Genomic DNA, 20,150 nt, shown 5'->3' on the forward strand with positions numbered 1-20,150 from the left:
GATTCGTAGAGGGAATGGTCTTTTCAGAACGCTGATAAGGGTGAGAGGGAAATTTATCTCTGGTGGTGGAGTCTGTTTGGAGGTGGCAGAAGTGACGGAGGATGATGCGTTGTATGCTGGTGTGCAAGGTGAGGACTGGGGCATCTGTCCTTGTTGCGTTGGGAGGGGTGGGGTTCAAGGGCAGTGGTGAGTGAAGTGGAGGAGATGTACTCGAGGGCATTGTCAACCACATGGGAAGGGAAGTTGCAATCATGGAAGAAGGAGGCCACCTTGGACTCTTGAGGTGGAATTGGTCATCCTGGGAACAGATGTGGTGGAGGCGGAGGAATTGGGAATAAGGGGTGGCGTTTTTACAAGAGGTAGAATGGGAGTAAGTGTAGTCTAGGTTACAGGAGGTAGGGTCATCCCTTATTCTCAGTTCCTCCACCTCCCCGCATCTTCGGCTGAATCTTTTTGAACATGGATACAACATCTCATCCAGGATCCGCTGCCAAAAAAAAATTAATGCAGTGTCCGGAGGAGTTGAGGGGCTACTAACATGGTGTTCACAGTTAGACAGCTCCAGTATAAATGCCAAAGAACAAAACATGGGTCTTGACACCTGATTTGTTAACCAGCCAAACGGTTTTGAAACACAGTCATCTGTGTAGGCCTTTGGATGGGAAATTGATAGATTTGGCTACCCTGAGAAATTCACCATAAATAGTTGTCAATTCTACGATTACATGCTCACACAAGTCCTAGATATTGGGTGAATTTCCAGTCACTTAATTTTAATTTTTAATTCACTGATGGGATAAGAACATCGGTTAAGCCAGCATTTTTTTGCCCATCCCCCATTGCCCAGAGGGCAATTAAGAATCAACCCGATTGCTGAGAGTCTGGAGTCATATGTAGGCCAGACAAGGTAAGGATGGCAGGTTCCTTCCCTGAAGGACATTTGTGAACCAGATGGGTTTTCCCCAACAATCGACAATGATTTCATTAGACTCTTAATTCCAGATTTTTATTAAATTCCAATTTCACTGTCTGCCATGGCAAGATTCAAATCTGGGTCTCCAGAACCTGTGTCTTGGATTAGCAGTCCAGTGATAATACCACTAGGCCAACAGCTCCCCATGGGATTAAACAAGTTGGTGATATCCCACTTCAGCATGTTTTTTTCTTTACCGTGTTCTCTAATGCCTTCCATTTTGGAGATCATGGCATCAAAAACAGATGTTTCATGGGTGGGAAGTTGCTCAATCTGAAGTGACTCCAGGTAAAAACCAGGACCTCCAAAAGATATGTTTCACAGTTTCCTGTTTGCTGACAACAGTACACTATCTGCCGGTTCAGATTTGGTCACGCAATGTAGCTTGAAACTGTTCTTTAGTGTACGTGATAACTTTGGTCTTAAAATCATCAAAAAGAAACAGAAAAGTTATCACCCTGTTCCAGGAAACCAATTCCAGCTCAAGCTTTCAGTCCATTATCTAGATCATGTCAGCAGGAATAAGATTAGTTACCTCAGCAGCACACGTTCTCAAGCTGTCTATATTAACACAGAACATGCATTAATATGCAAGAATTGCCAAAGCAACTGAGAACTGAGTATGGGAATGAATAGGTGCAAGTATGTCCAAAGTATAGCAACAATCTTACTTACAATGCTCCATGAATAAGAGACTGATGCTGTACCAGGGTGATGCAAAGAAATGCAACCAATTGCACTCAAATGGTCTTTGGGAGCTCCTGAAAATCAGAAACTAGGGCAATATACCATATATTTAGGTGCCCACCCAAGCTGGTGAAGCAGACACAGATACTATATTGAGACAGTGACGTAGCTGGAACGCTTGAGAATAAATTACCAAAGGGCACTGTCATGACTTGAATATCATTTGTGCTCTCCATGCAATTCATGTGCTAAAACAGACATTTATTCACACAAATGGCCCTTTTCTATGAAGGCAAATAGAATATGTCCAATAAGGAAAGTACTGTGGAGACAGTCAATCACTTCTACATCCACATAACAATCAGCACACTTTTCGCATGCCATGCCAATTGTTCTACCTTTCTAGAGTTGGCTATTTTGCATTTCAGTCCTAATGAATCCAGAGGAAAAAGTTTCAACTTCATGTCTCTTTGTAGCAACGTTCATTGAGGACAATATTGAAGTAACACACACAATAAGACAGTCATCAGTTATTCTCTAGTAAAAAGGAAATAAAAGTTCCCCAGCTTTGGTTGGAGGAGCAGATGTTCAAACATTACATGACAAAAGACGAATCAGAGTTCCACTCTAGACACATCCCCAGAACCACAACCAACCACCCCCTTCTCAGGGACTCAAATGTGAACAGATTTGTACAAATAATTCTAGTTGTTCATGCTCAGAATAACCTAGGCAACCTATTGATACACACAGTAGTGTGACGAAATAAGTAATGGCCCACCATGTAACACATGCTATAAGCGGGTTTAATTTTGACTGGCAGTGCATAGCTGCCCTAACAGCATTAACCTACAGGTAGTTCTTGTATAAACGCGCTTTTCGTAAATGTGATTTGTGAATTGCACAATTGTTTTTAGAAAGCAATCTTCTAATTGCTGTTACGCAATTCCATCCTCCATCAACAGCCAACAGTGATTTATTCTGCTAGCGCATCCATTACAACAAGTTGTCATCTGTATGTGTAGGAGAAAACGAACATTGGGAGTGCTTATTGAAATGACGCAGAGAGTTGGGGGATGGGGGGCGGAGGCCGAGGTGTTGGAAGAGACACAGAGAGCCAGAGAGTGACACACACACACACAGGCAGAAAGAGAGAGAGGCAGAGACACACACACTGGGGTGGGGGGAGAAACAGAGAGACGCACAACGGGGGAGGGGGGAAAAGACAGAGAGAGAGACAGACAGATAGAGAGACACCGAGTGGCAGGAAGAAACAGAGAGAGCGCGCAAGCGTGCAAGACAGAGAGAGTGCGCGCGAGAAACAGAGAGAGCGCGCGCAAGAGAGAAACAGAGAGAGCGCGCGAGACAGAGAATCAGAGGCAGAGCGCGCGCGAGAAAGAGAGAGAGCGTGCTCGAGAAAGAGAGAGCGCGCGCAAGAGAGAAACAGAGAGAGAGTGCGCGCGAGAGACAGCGCGCGCGCAAGACAGACAGCGCGACACAGAGAGTGCGCGTGCACAAGCAATACAGAGATAGAGCGCACGCAAGCAGGACAGAGGGAGCACGTGCGAGACAGAGACAGCGCGCGCGAGACAGAGAGAGAGAGCACAAGACAGAGAGAGAGACAACGCACGAGACAGAGAGAGTGCGAGACAGACAGAGCGCGAGACAGAGAGAGACAGCGCACGAGACAGAGAGTGCATGCGAAACAGAGAGAGCACGCGTGAGACAGAGAGAGACAGCGCACGAGACAGAGATAGAGACAGCGCACACGACAGAGAGCGTACGCGAGACAGAGAGAGTGCGTGAGACAGAGAGAGAGACAGCGCACGAGACAGAGAGAGAGTGCGTGTGAGACAGAGAGACAACGCACGAGACAGAGAGAGCGTGTGAGACACAGAGAAAGACAGCGCACGAGACAGAGAGAGAGCGTGTGAGACAGAGAGAGAGCGCGTGAGACAGAGAGAGAGCGCATGAGACAGAGAGAGAAAGAGAGGGCGAGACAGATAGAGAGCACACGAGAGAGAGCACGCAAGACAGAGAGAGAGTGCGCGAGACAGAGAGACAGCGCGCGCACATGACAGAGAGTCAGCGCGCGCGAGAGAGACAGAGAGAGCACACGTGCGAGACAGAGAGATAGTGTGCGCGCGAGACGGGGAGAGAGAGCACGTGTGAGACAGAGAGAGAGAGCACGCGCGTGCGAGACAGAGAGGGAGAGTGCACGTGCGACAGAGAGGGAAACCGCGCACGCGCAAAACAGAGAGAGAGCACGCGCGTGAGAGACAGAGAGAGAGAGAGAGCACGCGCGTGCAGGACACAGTGAGACACCACGCGTGCGACAGAGAGAGAGCGTGCAAGCAGAACAGAGAGTGAGAGCGGCGCACGCAGGACAGAGAGAGCGCACACGTGAGACAAAGAGAGAGCGCTCTCTCTGCCTTGCGCCCACTTGGTCTGTCTCTGTCTCGCGCGCACTATCTCTCTCTCTGTCTCTCTCGAGCACACGCTCCCTCTCTCTGTCACGCACGCGCACTCGCTCTCTGTCTCGCACCCGCGTGCTCTCCCTCTCTGTCTCGCACGCACTGTCTCTGTGAGCATACGAGACTGAGGGAGAGATCGTTTGCACGCGAGACAGAGGCAGAGAGCACGCGCAACAGAGAGAGCGCGTGCACGAGACAGAGAGAGCACTCTCTCTGTCTCGCACGCACTCTCTGTCTCTCGCGTGCGCGCTCTCTCTGTCTCTCTGACACTCTCTCTCTCACTGTCTCGTGCACGACCTCTCTCTCTCACTGTCTCGCGCGTGCGTGCTCTCTCTCAGTCTCGCACGTTCTCAGTCCCGCGCGCACACTCTCTCTGTCTGTCTCAAGCGCGCACGCACGCTCCCTCAGTCTCACATGCGCAGAGACAGAGAGAGCGCGCACGAGACTGAGAGAGAGCGCGCACGAGACTGAGAGAGAGCACGCACGAGACTGAGAGAGCACGCACGAGACTGAGAGAGCACGCACGAGACTGAGAGAGCACGCACGAGACTGAGAGAGCACGCACGAGACTGAGAGAGCACGCACGAGACTGAGAGAGCACGCACGAGACTGAGAGAGTACGCACGAGACTGAGAGAGCACGCACGAGACTGAGAGAGACAGCGAGCACGCGTGCGAGACAGAGAGAGAGAGAGAGAGAGAGAGCACACGTGCGTGAGACAGAGAGAGGAGAGTGCGGGCGAGACCGAGAGCGCAGGCACGCGAGAAAGACAGAGAGCGCGCGCGCGAGACAGAAAGCACTCTCTCTCTGTCTCGCGCGCGCTCTCTCTATCTCGTGCTCACGCTCTCTCTCTCTTCTTCTCGCGCATGTACGATCTCTCCCTTTCTCGCACGCCCACGGAGACAGTGCGCACGAGACAGAGAAAGAGAGAAAGTGAGAGAGAGGAAGAGAGAGAGAGCGCTCTCGACAGAGAGGGAGAGCGTGCGGGTGACAGAGTGGGAGAAAGCGCGCGAGACAGAGAGAGAGAGAGAGAGCGCGAGCGAGCGCAAGACAGAGTGAGCACGTGCACAAGATTCAGGAATAGCGCGCACGTGACAGAGGGAGACAGCGCGCGCGAGAGAGACAGAGAGCACAAAAGCAAGACAGAGAGATAGTGTGCGCGCAAGACGGAGAGAGAGATAGCACGCGCGAGGCAGAGAGGGAGAGCGCACGTGCGACAGAGAGGGAAACCGCGCACGCGCGAAACAGAGAGAGAGAGAGCATGCGTGTCAGAGACAGAGAGAGAGAGCACGCGCATGCAGGACAGTGAGACACCACGCGCAAACAGAGAGTGAGAGCGTGCGAGCAGAATAGAGAGTGAGAGCGCGCGTGCAGGACAGAGAGAGCGCACGCGCGAGACAGAGAAAGAGAGCACTCTCTCTGTCTTGCACGCACACAGTCTGTCTCTGTCTCGCATGCACTGTCTCTCACGTGCGCTCTCTGTCTCAAGCGCACGCTCCCTCTCTCTGTCACGCACACGCACTCTCGGTGTCTCGCGCCCGCGCACTCTCTCTCTCTCTGTCTCGCGCGCTTTCTCCCACTCTATCACCCGTGCGCTTGCCCTCTCTGTCGAGGGTGCGTGCTCTCCCTCTGTCTCGCACGCACTGTCTCTGTGAGCGTGCGAGACTGAGGGAGAGATCGTGCACACGCGAGACAGAGGCAGAGAGCACGCGCAACAGAGAGAGCACATGCATGAGACAGAGAGAGAGTGCTCTCTCTGTCTCGCACGCACTCTGTCTCCCTCGCGTGCGCGCTTTCTCTCTCTCACGGTCTCGCGTGCGCGCGGTCTCTCACTGTCTCATGTGCACGCTCTCTTTCTCACTGTCTTGCGCGCACGCTCTCTCTATCTTGCGCGCGCTCGCTCTCTCTGTCTCACAGTCTCGTGCGCGCTCTCTCTCAGTCTCGCGCACTCGAGATTGAGGGTGAGAGTGTGCGCGTGCGAGACTGAGGGAGAGAGCGTGCGCGTGCGAGACAGAGGGCGCACACGCAAGAGACAGACAGAGAGAGTGTGCGCGCGGGACTGAGAGCGTGCGAGACTGAGAGAGAGAGTGCGCGCACGACAGTGAGAGATAGCGTGCATACGTGCGAGACAGAGAGAGAGCACACGTGCAAGAGACAGGGATAGCGCGGGCGTGACAGAGAGAGACAGCATGCGCGTGAGCGAGACAGAGAGGGAGCACGTGCGAGACGGAGAGAGGGAGCACGTGCGAGACGGAGAGAGGGAGCACGTGCGAGACGGAGAGAGGGAGCACGTGCGAGACGGAGAGAGGGAGCACGTGCGAGACGGAGAGAGGGAGCACGTGCGCGCGAGACGGAGAGAGGGAGCACGTGCGCGCGAGACGGCGAGAGAGAGAGCGCGCGCGAGAGACACAGAGAGAGAGCGCGCGCGAGAGACACAGAGAGAGAGCGCGCGCGAGAGACACAGAGAGAGAGCGCGCGCGAGAGACACAGAGAGAGAGCGCGCGCGAGAGACACAGAGAGAGAGCGCGCGCGAGAGAGACACAGAGAGAGAGCGCGCGCGAGAGACACAGAGAGAGAGCGCGCGCGCAGGACAGAGAGAGAGCGCGCGCGCAGGATAGAGAGAGAGCGCGCGCAGGACAGAGAGAGAGAGCGCGCGCAGGACAGAGAGAGAGAGCGCGCGCAGGACAGAGAGAGAGAGCGCGCGCAGGACAGAGAGAGAGAGCGCGCGCAGGACAGAGAGAGAGAGCGCGCGCAGGACAGAGAGAGAGAGCGCGCGCAGGAGAGAGAGAGAGAGCGCGCGCAGGACAGAGAGAGAGGGCGCGCGCAGGACAGAGAGAGGGCGCGCGCAGGACAGAGAGAGAGAGCACGCGCGCAGGACAGAGAGAGAGCGTGCGCGCAGGACAGAGAGAGAGCGCGCGCGCAGGACAGAGAGAGAGCGCGCGCGCAGGACAGAGAGAGAGCGCGCGCGCAGGACAGAGAGAGAGCGCGCGCAGGACAGAGAGAGAGCGCGCGCAGGACAGAGAGAGAGAGCGCGCGCAGGACAGAGAGAGAGAGCGCGCGCAGGACAGAGAGAGAGAGCGCGCGCAGGACAGAGAGAGAGAGCGCGCGCAGGACAGAGAGAGGGCGCGCACAGGACAGAGAGAGAGAGCACGCGCGCAGGACAGTGAGAGAGCGTGCGCGCAGGACAGAGAGAGAGCGCGCGCAGGACAGAGAGAGAGAGCGCGCAGGACAGAGAGAGAGAGCGCGCAGGACAGAGAGAGAGAGCGCGCAGGACAGAGAGAGAGAGCGCGCAGGACAGAGAGAGAGAGCGCGCAGGACAGAGAGAGAGAGCGCGCAGGACAGAGAGAGAGAGCGCGCGCAGGACAGAGAGAGAGAGCGCGCGCAGGACAGAGAGAGAGAGCGCGCGCAGGACAGAGAGAGAGAGCGCGCGCAGGAGAGAGAGAGAGAGCGCGCGCAGGAGAGAGAGAGAGAGCGCGCGCAGGAGAGAGAGAGAGAGCGCGCGCAGGAGAGAGAGAGAGAGCGCGCGCAGGACAGAGAGAGAGAGCGCGCACAGGAGAGAGAGAGAGAGCGCGCACAGGAGAGAGAGAGAGAGCGCGCGCAGGACAGAGAGAGAGAGCGCGCACAGGACAGAGAGAGGGCGCGCGCAGGACAGAGAGAGAGAGCACGCGCGCAGGACAGAGAGAGAGCGTGCGCGCAGGACAGAGAGAGAGCGCGCGCGCAGGACAGAGAAAGAGCGCGCGCGCAGGACAGAGAGAGAGCGCGCGCGCGCAGGACAGAGAGAGAGCGCGCGCGCAGGACAGAGAGAGAGCGCGCGCGCAGGACAGAGAGAGAGCGCGCGCACAGGACAGAGAGAGAGCGCGCGCACAGGACAGAGAGAGAGCGCTCTCTCTGTCTTGCGCGCATTCGGTCTGTCTGTCTCTCTCGTGTGCGCTCTCTCTCTCTGTCTCGAGTGCACACTCTCTCTCTGTCTCTTGCACACTCAGTATGTGTGTCTCGCGCATGCTATCTCTCTCTCTCTGTCTCTCTCGCATGCGCTCTCTCTGTCTCTCTCTGTCTCGATCGCTTGCTCTCTCTCTTGTGTCACGCACTCTCTGTCACGCGCGCGCACTCTCTCTCTCTGTCACCCGCGTGCTCTCCCTCTCTGTCGAGGGCGTGCGCTCTACCTCTCTCTGTCTCGCACGCACTGTCTCTGTTAGCGTGCGAGACGAGGGAGAGAACGTGCGCGCACGAGATAGAAAGAGCGCGTACGAGACTGAGAGAGCACGCACGAGACAGAGAGAGCACATGTGCGTGAGACAGAGAGAGGAGAATGCGGGCAAGACCGAGAGAGCAGGCACGCGAGAAAGACAGAGAGCGGCGCGCGCGAGACAGAGAGAGCGCGTACGAGACTGAGAGAGCACGCACGAGACAGAGAGAGAGCACGCACGAGACAGAGAGAGCACGCACGAGACAGAGAGAGCACGCACGAGACAGAGAGAGCACGCACGAGACAGAGAGAGCGTGCAAGACAGAGAGAGAAAGCGAGCGCGTGCAAGACAGAGAGAGAAAGCGAGCGCGCGTGCGAGACAGAGAGAGAGAGAGAGAGCACATGTGCGTGAGACAGAGAGAGGAGAGTGCGGGCAAGACCGAGAGAGCAGGCACGCGAGAAAGACAGAGAGCGCGCGCGCGAGACAGAGAGCACTCTCTCTGTCTCGTGCGCGCTCTCTCTATCTCGTGCTCACGCTCTCTCTGTCTCGCGCATGCATGATCTCTCCCTTTCTCGCATGCTCACTGAGACAGTGCACATGAGACAGAGAAAGAGAGAGAGAGAGAGCGAGCGAGCGAGCGGGCGCAAGACAGAGAGAGAGCACGCGCACGAGATTCAGGAATAGCGCGCGCGTGACAGAGGGAGACAGCGCGTGCATGCGCGTGAGAGAGACAGAGAGGGCACAAAAGCGAGACAGAGAGATAGTGTGCGCGCAAGACGGAGAGAGAGAGAGAGAGAGATAGCACGCGCGAGACAGAGAGAGAGAATGCCCGCGCACGAGAGAGAGAGAGAGAGCACACACACGCGAGATACACAGAGAGAGCGCTCTCTCTGTCTCTCTCACGGGCGCGCTTTCTCTGTCTCGTGCCGCTCTCTCTGTCTCTCTCGCACGTGCTCTCTCTCTCTCTCTCTCTCTCGCACGCACTGTCTCTGTGATCGTGCGAGACTGAGGGAGAGAGCACGCGCAACAGAGAGAGAGCGCGTGCACGAGATAGAGAGCGCGCGCACGAGACAGAGAGAGAGCGCGCTCTGTCTCGTTCACGCTCTCTCTGTCTCTCTTGCGTGCGCGCTCTCTGTCTCGCTCGCACTCTCGCTCTCTGTCTCGCACGCTTGCACTCTCTCTCTGTCTCACGCGCTTTCTCCCACTCTGTCACCGCACGCTCTCCCTCTCTGTCGAGGGCGTGCTCTCTCCCTCTCTGTCGAGAGCGCGCTCTCTCCGTGAGTGTGCGAGACAGGAAGAGTTCATGCGTGCGCAATACAGAGAGAGCACGCGCAACAGAGAGCGCGCGCGAGAGAGGGAGAGCGCGCACGCATGCGAGATAAAGAGGGAGAGAGCGCGCGCGAGACACAGGGAGCGCACGAGAGAGAGACAGACACACAGGGAGAGCGCGCGCGAGACACAGGGAGAGAGCGCGCATGCGTGAGACACACGGAGAGAGAGCGCACGTGCGAGACTGAGGGAGAGAGAGCGCACACGAGGCACAGACAGAGAGCGCACGCAAGACAGAGAGCGCACGCGAGAGACAGACACACAGGGAGAGCGCGCGCGAGAGACACGGAGAGAGCGAGAGACAGCACGAGAGAGAGGGAGATAGACAGACACAAGCATACACAGGGGAGGGGGTGAAGAAAGAGAGAGAGCATGACAGAGAGAGAGTGAAAGCAAGGTACACAGACAGACACGCACTCACAGAGGGAGGGGGGGAAGAAAAAGAGAGAGCGTGACAGAGAGTGAGTTAGAGACAGAGAGAGCAAGAGACAGAGAGAGAGAGCAAGAGAGAGACACACACAGAGACACAGACAGAGCGCGAGAGAAAGCACGAGAGAGAGCGCGAGAGGGACACACACACAGCAAAGGACGATACAAGTACAGCTATTTCTAGCGAGTGTTGGAAAGTAAGCAGGACCTTTTCTAAAACAGAGGCTAAGTTCCTGGCTATCTGAAGCTTCAACGCATGGCAACGTTACAAGAGAGGGTAAAAGTTTGTCGAGGGGGAGTTGTAAAAGTAAAGATGGACCACTGGCGACCTTCATCGCTCCCCACCCCCTCCATCCCAAGTTATGCCTGGTCCAAATCCACCCAGTCTCCATTTGAAGAGGGGGGTGGGGATCTGAGGAGGATCGGAGAGTCTCAGCCCCTCATTCTCTCTGAAATCCAGGTCCAATCAAAACCTTCAGCCATTCAGAGCATCCGAGCCCTTCAGGCAACCGCCTCAAAAAAAAATTTTTACTTCCACCAAAAAAAACTTCCAGGAGTTTCACAAAGTTTAATGGCAGAGAGCCAGTTTCTGGATAAACTCCCCTCCACAAGGAGTCAGGAATACAACAATTTATTGGGAAATTTCACTTGTAACAACTTTATAACTGAACAGAAATTGTTAGCTTCACTAAACTAGAGTCCCTAACCGTGTTTTACCCCATAGGCTCCATTACATCCATCGCACAATTTTCTATATCACCATGTCGTATGGGAACGCAACTATCATGTTATGCGAGGATTACCTGTATTTACATTGAAATGCATTTAATGCAAGTTCCTTCATTCTTTACTACGGAATTAAAATAGATTATTGTTACATGCAACACATTAAATACCAAAAGGAAATGAAGGTAAGGATATCACTTGGCTAAAAATGGTAATAATGAGTTTAATTTATTGTTAACATGCCTTAGGAATGCACTTAGCTCATGGCTTAAGTGTGCACCTACAAAACGTGAAACACACACACAAAACACACACACACACACACACACACAACACACAACACACACAACACACAACACACACAACACACAACACACAGAATAATTTTCCAGACTCCTAAGCTCTGAAGGATAGGCAGGCAGCAGGCAACAGATAATCATCCAAATTGGCTCTTCTGTTTTCAAAATAATTTTTCCTCAAGTACCAATATTAGTGTCACCCAAATATTTGGATACTAATAAAAAGATAATACCCCATAAATGTATCACTTTCATGACTTTTGCCTTGGTACCCCTAAGAATTACAGAATCACCAAGTGGTCACAGCACAAATGGAAGTCATTTGGCCCATCATATCTATGTTGGCTTTCTGAAGGTCCAATTCACTTAATGCCACTCTCCATTACTTCATGGATTTTACTGAAAATTCTGCCTAATCTGGCATTCTACTCAAATTTGTTTTAGTCAGAACAGTCTTTATTTAAGTAGATGCTCCTTGCATAAAAATCCAGCTGCTTCTCAACACTCAATTCCATAACTGCATGTGATGCATTGAACCATTAGATTAGACTAAAAACTAAATAATGCGGATGCTGGAAAGCTGTAACAAAAACAGCAAGTGCTAAAAATGTGCAGCAGGATTAGCATATTCTGAGGAGACAAACAGTTAATATTGCAAAACATGTAGAACTTCTTCAGGACTGACTCTTTTCAGTACTACAGATCATGGGTTTTAGAATAGAATTTCATTGGAGTGCTGATTCTATAACCTCTCTGCAAAATCTTTAAATGGATCTGTTTGAAAACACTTGGTGTAGCTACCCTGCATTGCATTTATAATTTCTTTCAAGTTTTCTGACAATCAGGGGAAAGAAAGAAAGCATGGTCTTGTATTTACCTAATGCCTCATTGCATCTATCAATGTTCCAGAGTAATTCTTACTAGAACGTCAAAAGATAACTCATTAAATGACAATAAACTTAGCACCCGATTTACACATATTTTATTTTTAGTTTGTGTGTAATGATATTTAATCAGTTATAGCTGGAACAGCTCGGAGTCGAGCAGCATCTGTGGGGAGAAATCAGTTAATGTTTCAGAACCAGTGACCCTTACTCAGAAACTGGATTTCTCACCAAAGATGCTGTCAGACTTACTGAGCTTTTCCACCAATTTCTGTTTCTGTTTCAAATTTCCAGCATCAGTTTTTATTCAGTTAATTTATATTGGTAATGTGGGTTGAGGGTGTATTACAGAAAATGTAACTATTTTATGATTCCAGGATGGAAAGAGGCCATTCGTTCAGTCAGTCAAATCTATTTCAACTCTTCCAAAAACAATTTAGGCTAATTCCAATCCCTCATCTTTCTTCCCAATCCTGCAATTACTTTTCCCTTCAAATGGACGTCCAATTCCCTTTTAAAAGTTATAAATGAATATGCCTTTGCTATCCTTTCTGGCAGTGTGTTCCAGATTTCAACCGTTTAATATATAAAATGATTCTGATGTTATCGCTGATTCCTTTAGCAATCAAAATAAATCTTTAAAACTTTGGTTTTCCAACAGAAATAGTTTCTCCCCAACAGCTTTGTGCAAACTGCTGACTTTGAAGAACTCTATCAAATCTCCTTTCATCTTCTCTAGGGAGAACAACCCAGTTCATCCAGTAACTGAAGTCGCCCATCCCTGCAGCCATATTTGAAAATCTTTTCTGCACCCTCTCCAAAACTTTCTTATTTCCTAAAATGCGGTCCTCAGAATTTAACACATGGTCAAGCTGAGTGTTTTGTAAAGGTTAATTATAACTTCCTTATTTTTGTACCACAATTTATCATCACCATTTCAACCTCACTAAACCCTTCAAATATTTGTGCATATATACACCCAGATATAATCGGTTTTTGTTCTCCCATTAGAGCTGGATTTATAATGTCCAGGATATCAGATGAACTCCATATTGCTCTTTAAAATATGTCCTGGGATACTTCACATTCATCTGAAATGACCAAAACATGCACCCAAGATAGCATGGTCCACCGAAGAAACTGAAGATAGTGCTTAGAAAAAGCAAGCTTGCAGTACAATGTCATCATTTTAAAACTTCAATCACCTTCAATTTTAGGCTACAGACAAACCTGAAGCAATTAATACCTCCTGCATACTTTGACACTTATTTGGGCCCTCTTGTGATCCAATGGTAGTGACCCTATCTCTTGATCAAGAGACCCTAGTTCAAGTCCCACCTGCTCTGAACATGTGGTGATGAGAAAAATAGGTGGGGTCACCGAGAGTTCTTGTGGCAATGTCCTTACCTCTGAGCCAGGTGGCCCAGGTTCAAGTCCTATCTAGTCCAAAGGTGTGCAAGAACATCTAAAAACAGATTGATTAGAAAATATCTGGGGTCACCTTCAGTCAGTGACGCAAACAAATGAAAGACAATCAATCAATCAATGGAAGCCTGTGCACACAAACAAGTAGTGTAGGGAAGAAATCACAGACATAGATTAGATTAGATTACTTACAGTAGTTAGTATGACAATCTTAGGATCAAGGTGAAAAACTGAGCAACAAGCTACATTATTGAAAACAAAATATTTTAATACTGTATACAGTGAAACAATAAATATTCAGAGCCAATGATCTCTCACATAAAAGAGTTTTTGTGCCATTGAGGGGGTTTAATATTTCTGCTGGATTGAGTAAGGAGATTGCAAGAATGTAAGGAGTTACTTCAATAGCCAAAAGCAGAGAAAGGCAGCCACCTTTCCAAGACTGTGGGGAAAAAAATAAACCCAAATACTGCAGCACTGCATCAACAGTATGTTCAGTGCACTTATTATAAGGACAAAAACATAAATATCAAGTTTCGCATTAAGAAATACGATAGCACTATGAGCTGCAGGAAGAGATAACACTGATGAACTTGAGAGATCATAAACACCTGGCTATTTGAATTGGCAAGTAAATCATAAATGGAACTCTGAAGAGCCTTGGAATATATTAGATTAAAGGTCTCACAAGTTTTATACATCAATATAGTTTGTACATAAATAGAATTTGTAAGAGTTGATGTTGGCAGTGTTTATTTTTCACCCCTACTCTTTTTCCTTCCAGTGTTGGAATAGAGGTTAGACTAAAGTAAATTTGATTAGTTACATCTAGAGATTAAAACAGGTATGAATGAGAATTTTAACATCAAGTGAGCTCAGACAGGGATGAGGATGCACAATTTCAAAAAAGTTAAAAACAGTGTAATGATGGCTGCATGCTTTTATTTTTTGTAGACTTATGTTTGAAAAATCACCAATGTTTTTCTGAAGTGAAATGACAGTAGAACAGATTTTGGTAGCCACACTAAGAGACCACTTTTTTTTGGACTATGGACTGAAAATGTGAAAAAAAGGACTCTGCTTTTAAAAAGGGAAGAATACGTAAGAAGATGTTTGCAGCTTTGAAACAAAAGTGAAGCTAAGGGATGCATATGAAAAAATGTTACTTTTGAGAACATGGAGGCCAGACAATATGGTACCATTATTGCAGAGCTCAGCATAGCAACGAATCCATGCTAATATACTACCTCCAATATAAGGGGATCTTATCTTATTAAGTAGCCTAACCTGTTGTACATTATCAATTGCCTCCTGAAAATCAAAATATATTACATCCACTATTTCGCCTTTATACATCCTGTTTGTTATCGCCTCAAATGAATTCTAGTAAATTTGTCAGGCATGACTTCCCAATCATAAAGCCATACTCAAATGATTTCCAGCACACTATCCCATAAGTCATGGCATGTATTGTGATAACTGCTTATTTACTAATGAGTTCTGCCTGTGTTTACGGCTGTCAGGTTACAGTTCAGGCTTTGGATATTGCTTGCAGTAGTCGGTGACCACCTTGCCAAAAGGGAAGAATCTCCCAGTTTACCTCCCTGGTTTCTGAAAAACCTCCTGTTATGAATCTTGATTATTTGGATTTAGAGAAACCTAGCTCACTCCAAGTTTGTTCATAACAATAAGCAGCTGTCTCGACGCTGTAAATATATTGTTGGAAGCACATCTCGTGGTTAAATTTGATATCAAGGTTGTGAACAGATTGAGTTAGTCTCAGTTGTCAGGGAGATAAATGGAGTCAGTAGCTGGGAAGGGAAAGGAAAATGTTGGCTTGCCAATATTTAATTGAAGGAAATTTATGCTCCAGTGGATAACATTCTGACAATTTAGCAACAATGGAGGTGCTGAGTGAGGGAATTGAGAGGTAGAGCTGGGTGCTATGAGCATTCACATGAAACACATGAAAATGCTGTGTTGTCAGGTAATGCTGCCAGGGCAGCACATAGATGAAAAATAAGAGGGTGCCAAAATCCTTGGAGGACACCTGAGGTAATTGTGCAAGAGTGGAAAAAAGAAGTCATTGCAATTGATGCACAGGCTACAATTTAAATGAGATGGAAACCAAATGAGTGGTACCATCCATCTGGTGACTGAAGAGGCTCAAAAGAGTAATGTGGGCAACCATGTCAGAGACTGCAAACAGATCAAGAAGATTGTGAAAGGACAGTTTTACTCTTTGTCATAGTCACATAGGACATAATTTGTGACTTTGATAAGAGCTGTGTCATACCACGGTAGCAACACAAACTTGAGTGGAGAGATTCAAACACAGTTTTGGGAAAGATGGGTATGATTCAGCAGGCAACATCACATTCAAGAACCCTGGATAGGAAAGGGAGATTGGAGACGGGATAGTGAGTTAAAAAGGACAGTGGGATTACATAGTGTTTTCTTAGTGGAGCAGAACTATGTTGGTAGATTTAAAGGCAAACAGCAAAGCACCTGAAAAGATAGAATAGTCAATAATATCAGTTTAACATGTGGGAGCAGGATAGCAAGTTGGGTGGTAAGCAGTTCAGTGGGAATTTGTGCACTTAAATGCTTCAGGCTCACATGGAAGCACATGTATTAGGTCAACTTCCTTGGACCTCATTCAGAAAATTGCTCGAAGTTGCATTTCTAGAGATTCTGAATATTTATATTTCCAATCAGATCTGAAACGTTCAAGCGGAAAACAGGAAAGTCTAACATTTGCGTAGAAAGAAAAACTTCAACTTATTGCATTTTACTGCTAAGAAATTCTTTCAAAAGTTTTGTCACTGCTGTAACACTGGTAAAGCAGCAGCTAATACTCCCTACTGGTAACAGTGTGATGATATTGATCAATTAATCTATTTTTCTGACATTGATTAAGGGATAAAGGTTGACTAGAACACCAGGGTTAAAGTTCCTGCTCTTCTACAAAATAGTATCACAGTTTCTTTTACATTCACCCAAACAAGCACATGGGCTACCATCACATTATCTGCCATGTCAGCCTCAGTTCTGTGCTCAGCCCCTGGTATGAGAAGTGGGAAGAGACAGGAAAGGGAACAGGCAAGCTTAACCTCACTATAGTACCTTAGTTGACTTTTCCAGTACTTCCTCTTTTCATTCCAAATTTCTGAAAAAACAAGCATGTTTTAAGAATTTCTTGAGTTTGTCTGATCACATACAGTAGTGGAGGAGGGCTGGGGAGATAAAAGAGAGGGGAAAGCAGTGTTCTTTCTTGAGTAAAATACAAAGTAATGTTCCATCCATCTTTCCAACTGCTTAATGCAGTATTCTGTCTAAACAAATACTCCACTTTCTGCTGTACTTTGGGATTTATTTAAAATATAATGTTTTGACAAGCTTCTGGTCACCTTTCCTGCTGTCTCTTCAGATAGCTCAGTGCCAAGTTTTCTTTGGTAATGCTCCTCTGAAGGATATTAGAACATTTACTACATTAAAGGCATATTATAAATGCACATTGTTGTTATAAAGAATATGCAACACAGAGAATATCTGGGTAGTCTAACCATCACAAGCCAAACCTCCATCAAATCTGCAATCACCCCTCTTGTCGCAAATAAATGAAAAGGCAGTTCCAGCATCAATGCAGGTCCTTACAGGTCAAGCGCTCTGGGCATGTTGTCAACTACAGTATAACAATAATCTACAGCAACCAAGGCAACTTACAAAGCACATTACTTCCATGTATGGCTCACCTAAGGGAAGACAAAGTTATGGTGCTTTCATACCAAGTTTAAATATGGAAGATAGTGCGTATAAATTTAAGAAAAAAAAAGAATCACAAGCAATTGTATCAGATAGTAGTAACATTAAGAAGTAACTTCTTGTGATCCACAAATATACATCAATTCTGCAAACTCCCAAATTCCTATCCAAATCTACAAAAGGCACAAGTCAGGTGCAGATGGAATACAGTACACTCCATGCCTCAGAGTGCAACTCCAACAACATTCCAAAAGCTCAACACAACAGGACAAAGCAGCCACCTGATTGGCACTCCATTACACCTTCAACATTTACTTCCTCCACCACCTACCCAGAGTGGCTGACTGATGTACGCAGTCACCAATATACACAGGACAATCTCTGCAAGTCTCCTTTGCAGCACATTCCACAGTCACGACCTCTACAACCAAAATAAACATGACAACAGACACATGAGAACACCACCCCCTGCAAATTCCCCTCCTAGTCATGCAACATCCAGACATGGAACAATACTATTGTTCCTTCACTGTTACTGAATCAAAATCCTGGAGCTCCTAACAATATAGTGTAACTATAGTACACACCCCAACTTCCCCAAGGCAATTGGTGGTGGTCTTGTCAATGATGCCAACATTGCATGATTTTATTTAAGAACGTTAATGTTGGAAGCTAACAATAGACAAAAACAAATGAGATGTAAATATGCTGCATTCTGTCAGCTTGATGCCTAAAACATACTGAGGATCGACAAAACAGGTCATATACTGAAGCAGTGGAGAAGGTTTGGGTTTCTAAAAATAAATAAAACATAATTCATTCTGTCATTATAAGGATGTAGGAAATAAGTGACTTGTGTGCAGTATACATTTTATTATACAATTTTATACTGCTACCAATTATTCCAAAAACCCAAAGGGTGAAATGAGCAGAGAATTATATTTAAAAGCCAGTAATAAAAATTGAGCAATTAAAAACGGGGTACAAAATATGACTGAGTAATGGGATTTCAAGACTGAAATGCAAATTACACCTCACAGAATATTTTAATAGCACTCAAAGCAAGCAAACTAATGTGGCATAAATGAAACAATACTGCATGGCTTAAAAAAAATCTCAAATACATTATGTTCAAAGGCTCTTAACAAAACAAAATAATATAACACACCAAAGAGGTCCCAAAGTAGTTATAGCCAGGTTTGTGAAGGTTTGTAGCTCAGGTTGAGGTTTAGGCTGTAGGTTTGCTCGCTGAGTGTAGATTTGATATCCAGACGTTTCATTACCTGGCGAGGTAACATCATCAGTGGCGACCTCCAAGTGAAGCAAAGCTGTTGTCTCCTGCTTTCTATTTATATGTTTGTCCTGGATGGGGTTCCTGGGGTTTGTGGTGATGTCATTTCCTGTTCGTTTTCTGAGAGGTTGATAGATGGTATCTAGATCTGTGTTTGTTTATGGCGTTGTGGTTGGAGTGCCAGGCCTCTAGGAATTCTCTGGCATGTCTTTGCTTAGCCTGTCCCAGGATAGATGTTTTGTCCCAGTCGAAATGGTGGTTTTATTCCTCAGTGTGTAGGGCTACGAGGGAGAGAGGGTCATGTCTTTTTGTGGCTAGCTGATGTTCGTGTATCCTGGTGACTAACTTTCTTCCTGTTTGTCCTACGTAGTGTTTCTGGCAGTCCTTGCATGGAATTTTGTAGAAGACGTTGGTTTTGTCCATGGGATATAGGGCAAACAGGAAGAAAGTTAGCTACCAGGATACACGAACACCAGCTAGCCACAAAAAGACACGACCCTCTCTCCCTCGTAGCCCTACACACGGAGGAAAAAAAACCACCATTTCGACTGGGTCAACACATCTATCCTGGGACAGGCTAAACAAAGACATGCCAGAGAATTCCTAGAGGCCTGGCACTCCAACCACAACGCCATAAACAAACACCATACTTCCTGTAAGGACTCCATTCCATTCTCCCAGTTTCATCATCTCCCTCACATCTTTTCAGATGATGTCACCTTCTACAGGGGCTCCTCAGGAATGTCCACCCTTTTCCTCAACTGAGGACTCTCTACTCACAATTAACAGAGCCTTTAGCTGTATCCAACCCATTTCCCACATTTCTGTCCTCACCCAACAATGATAGGGACGCAATGATCCTAACTTTCTTCCCACCAGCCTCACATCCAAAGGATCATACAACTCATTTCGTTCACCTCCAGCACAATGCTACCACCAAATACATATTCCTCTCCCCCTCCTTTCTGAGGTTTCTCCGGGGTCTTTCTTCAGGACACCCTGGTATACTCCTCTTCAACTCCTAACACCTTCTTCAGTTACCATCTAGAAACAAATTTTAAACTCCATTTAACTTCTATAGCGTATACAGAGTTCTATAACGGTTCCTACGTTTCTCAGTTTAGTCTAGCATTCTTTCCTCCATTATTGAACTGGTTGAAACCCAAGAACAAATTGACACAAATACCACTGGCAGATTTTAGTATTAAAAAGTAGTCCTAAATACAGAACAGCATGGCATCTAATATTTTCAATTACTGGATTACGATATATCTGTATTTACAGGGAACTAAACTGCTGATTTTAGTTAAAGTTTTAAACTCTGTAAATCTCATTAAGTATTATAAAAATCCATTCTTAAAACGAAGTGAATCAATCTTGTTCTGGTTTCTTCAAGTTTCTGGAAGACCAGGACTGGCAAAGCTCTTAGCTTGCTTACTTAGCTCTTACAGGAGCTGACACAGAGTGGGCTCAGTAGCCTGCTGCATGATTTTATGACTTTTTTTTTGTGTTTGGGTTTGAAGAGTATTGCTGTTACTTCAGTAAATGACCATGCATCTAATCTCTAATCCCAAATGGAGGTATCAAAGCTTAGCTCAGTTTTCCTTACTCAACATTCAAACTTTTGTTTTATTCTTTCATGATGTGTGAGCTTGCCATGAAATGAGCAGCCTACTTGGTC

General features: G+C 47.6%; 1 protein-coding gene across 2 annotated transcripts in view; it reads right to left on the reverse strand.

The window, feature by feature from the left end:
- The window catches only part of cap2 (cyclase associated actin cytoskeleton regulatory protein 2), a 243,243-nt gene that overhangs the window by 205,483 nt on the left and 17,610 nt on the right, over nt 1-20,150 (reverse strand). The gene's annotated exons all lie outside the window — the stretch shown is intronic.

This window comes from Chiloscyllium plagiosum, unplaced genomic scaffold, assembly GCF_037043375.1.
Source record: "Chiloscyllium plagiosum isolate Xiang-an unplaced genomic scaffold, Cpla_swu_hap1 HiC_scaffold_34, whole genome shotgun sequence".
Taxonomy (NCBI): domain Eukaryota; kingdom Metazoa; phylum Chordata; class Chondrichthyes; order Orectolobiformes; family Hemiscylliidae; genus Chiloscyllium; species Chiloscyllium plagiosum.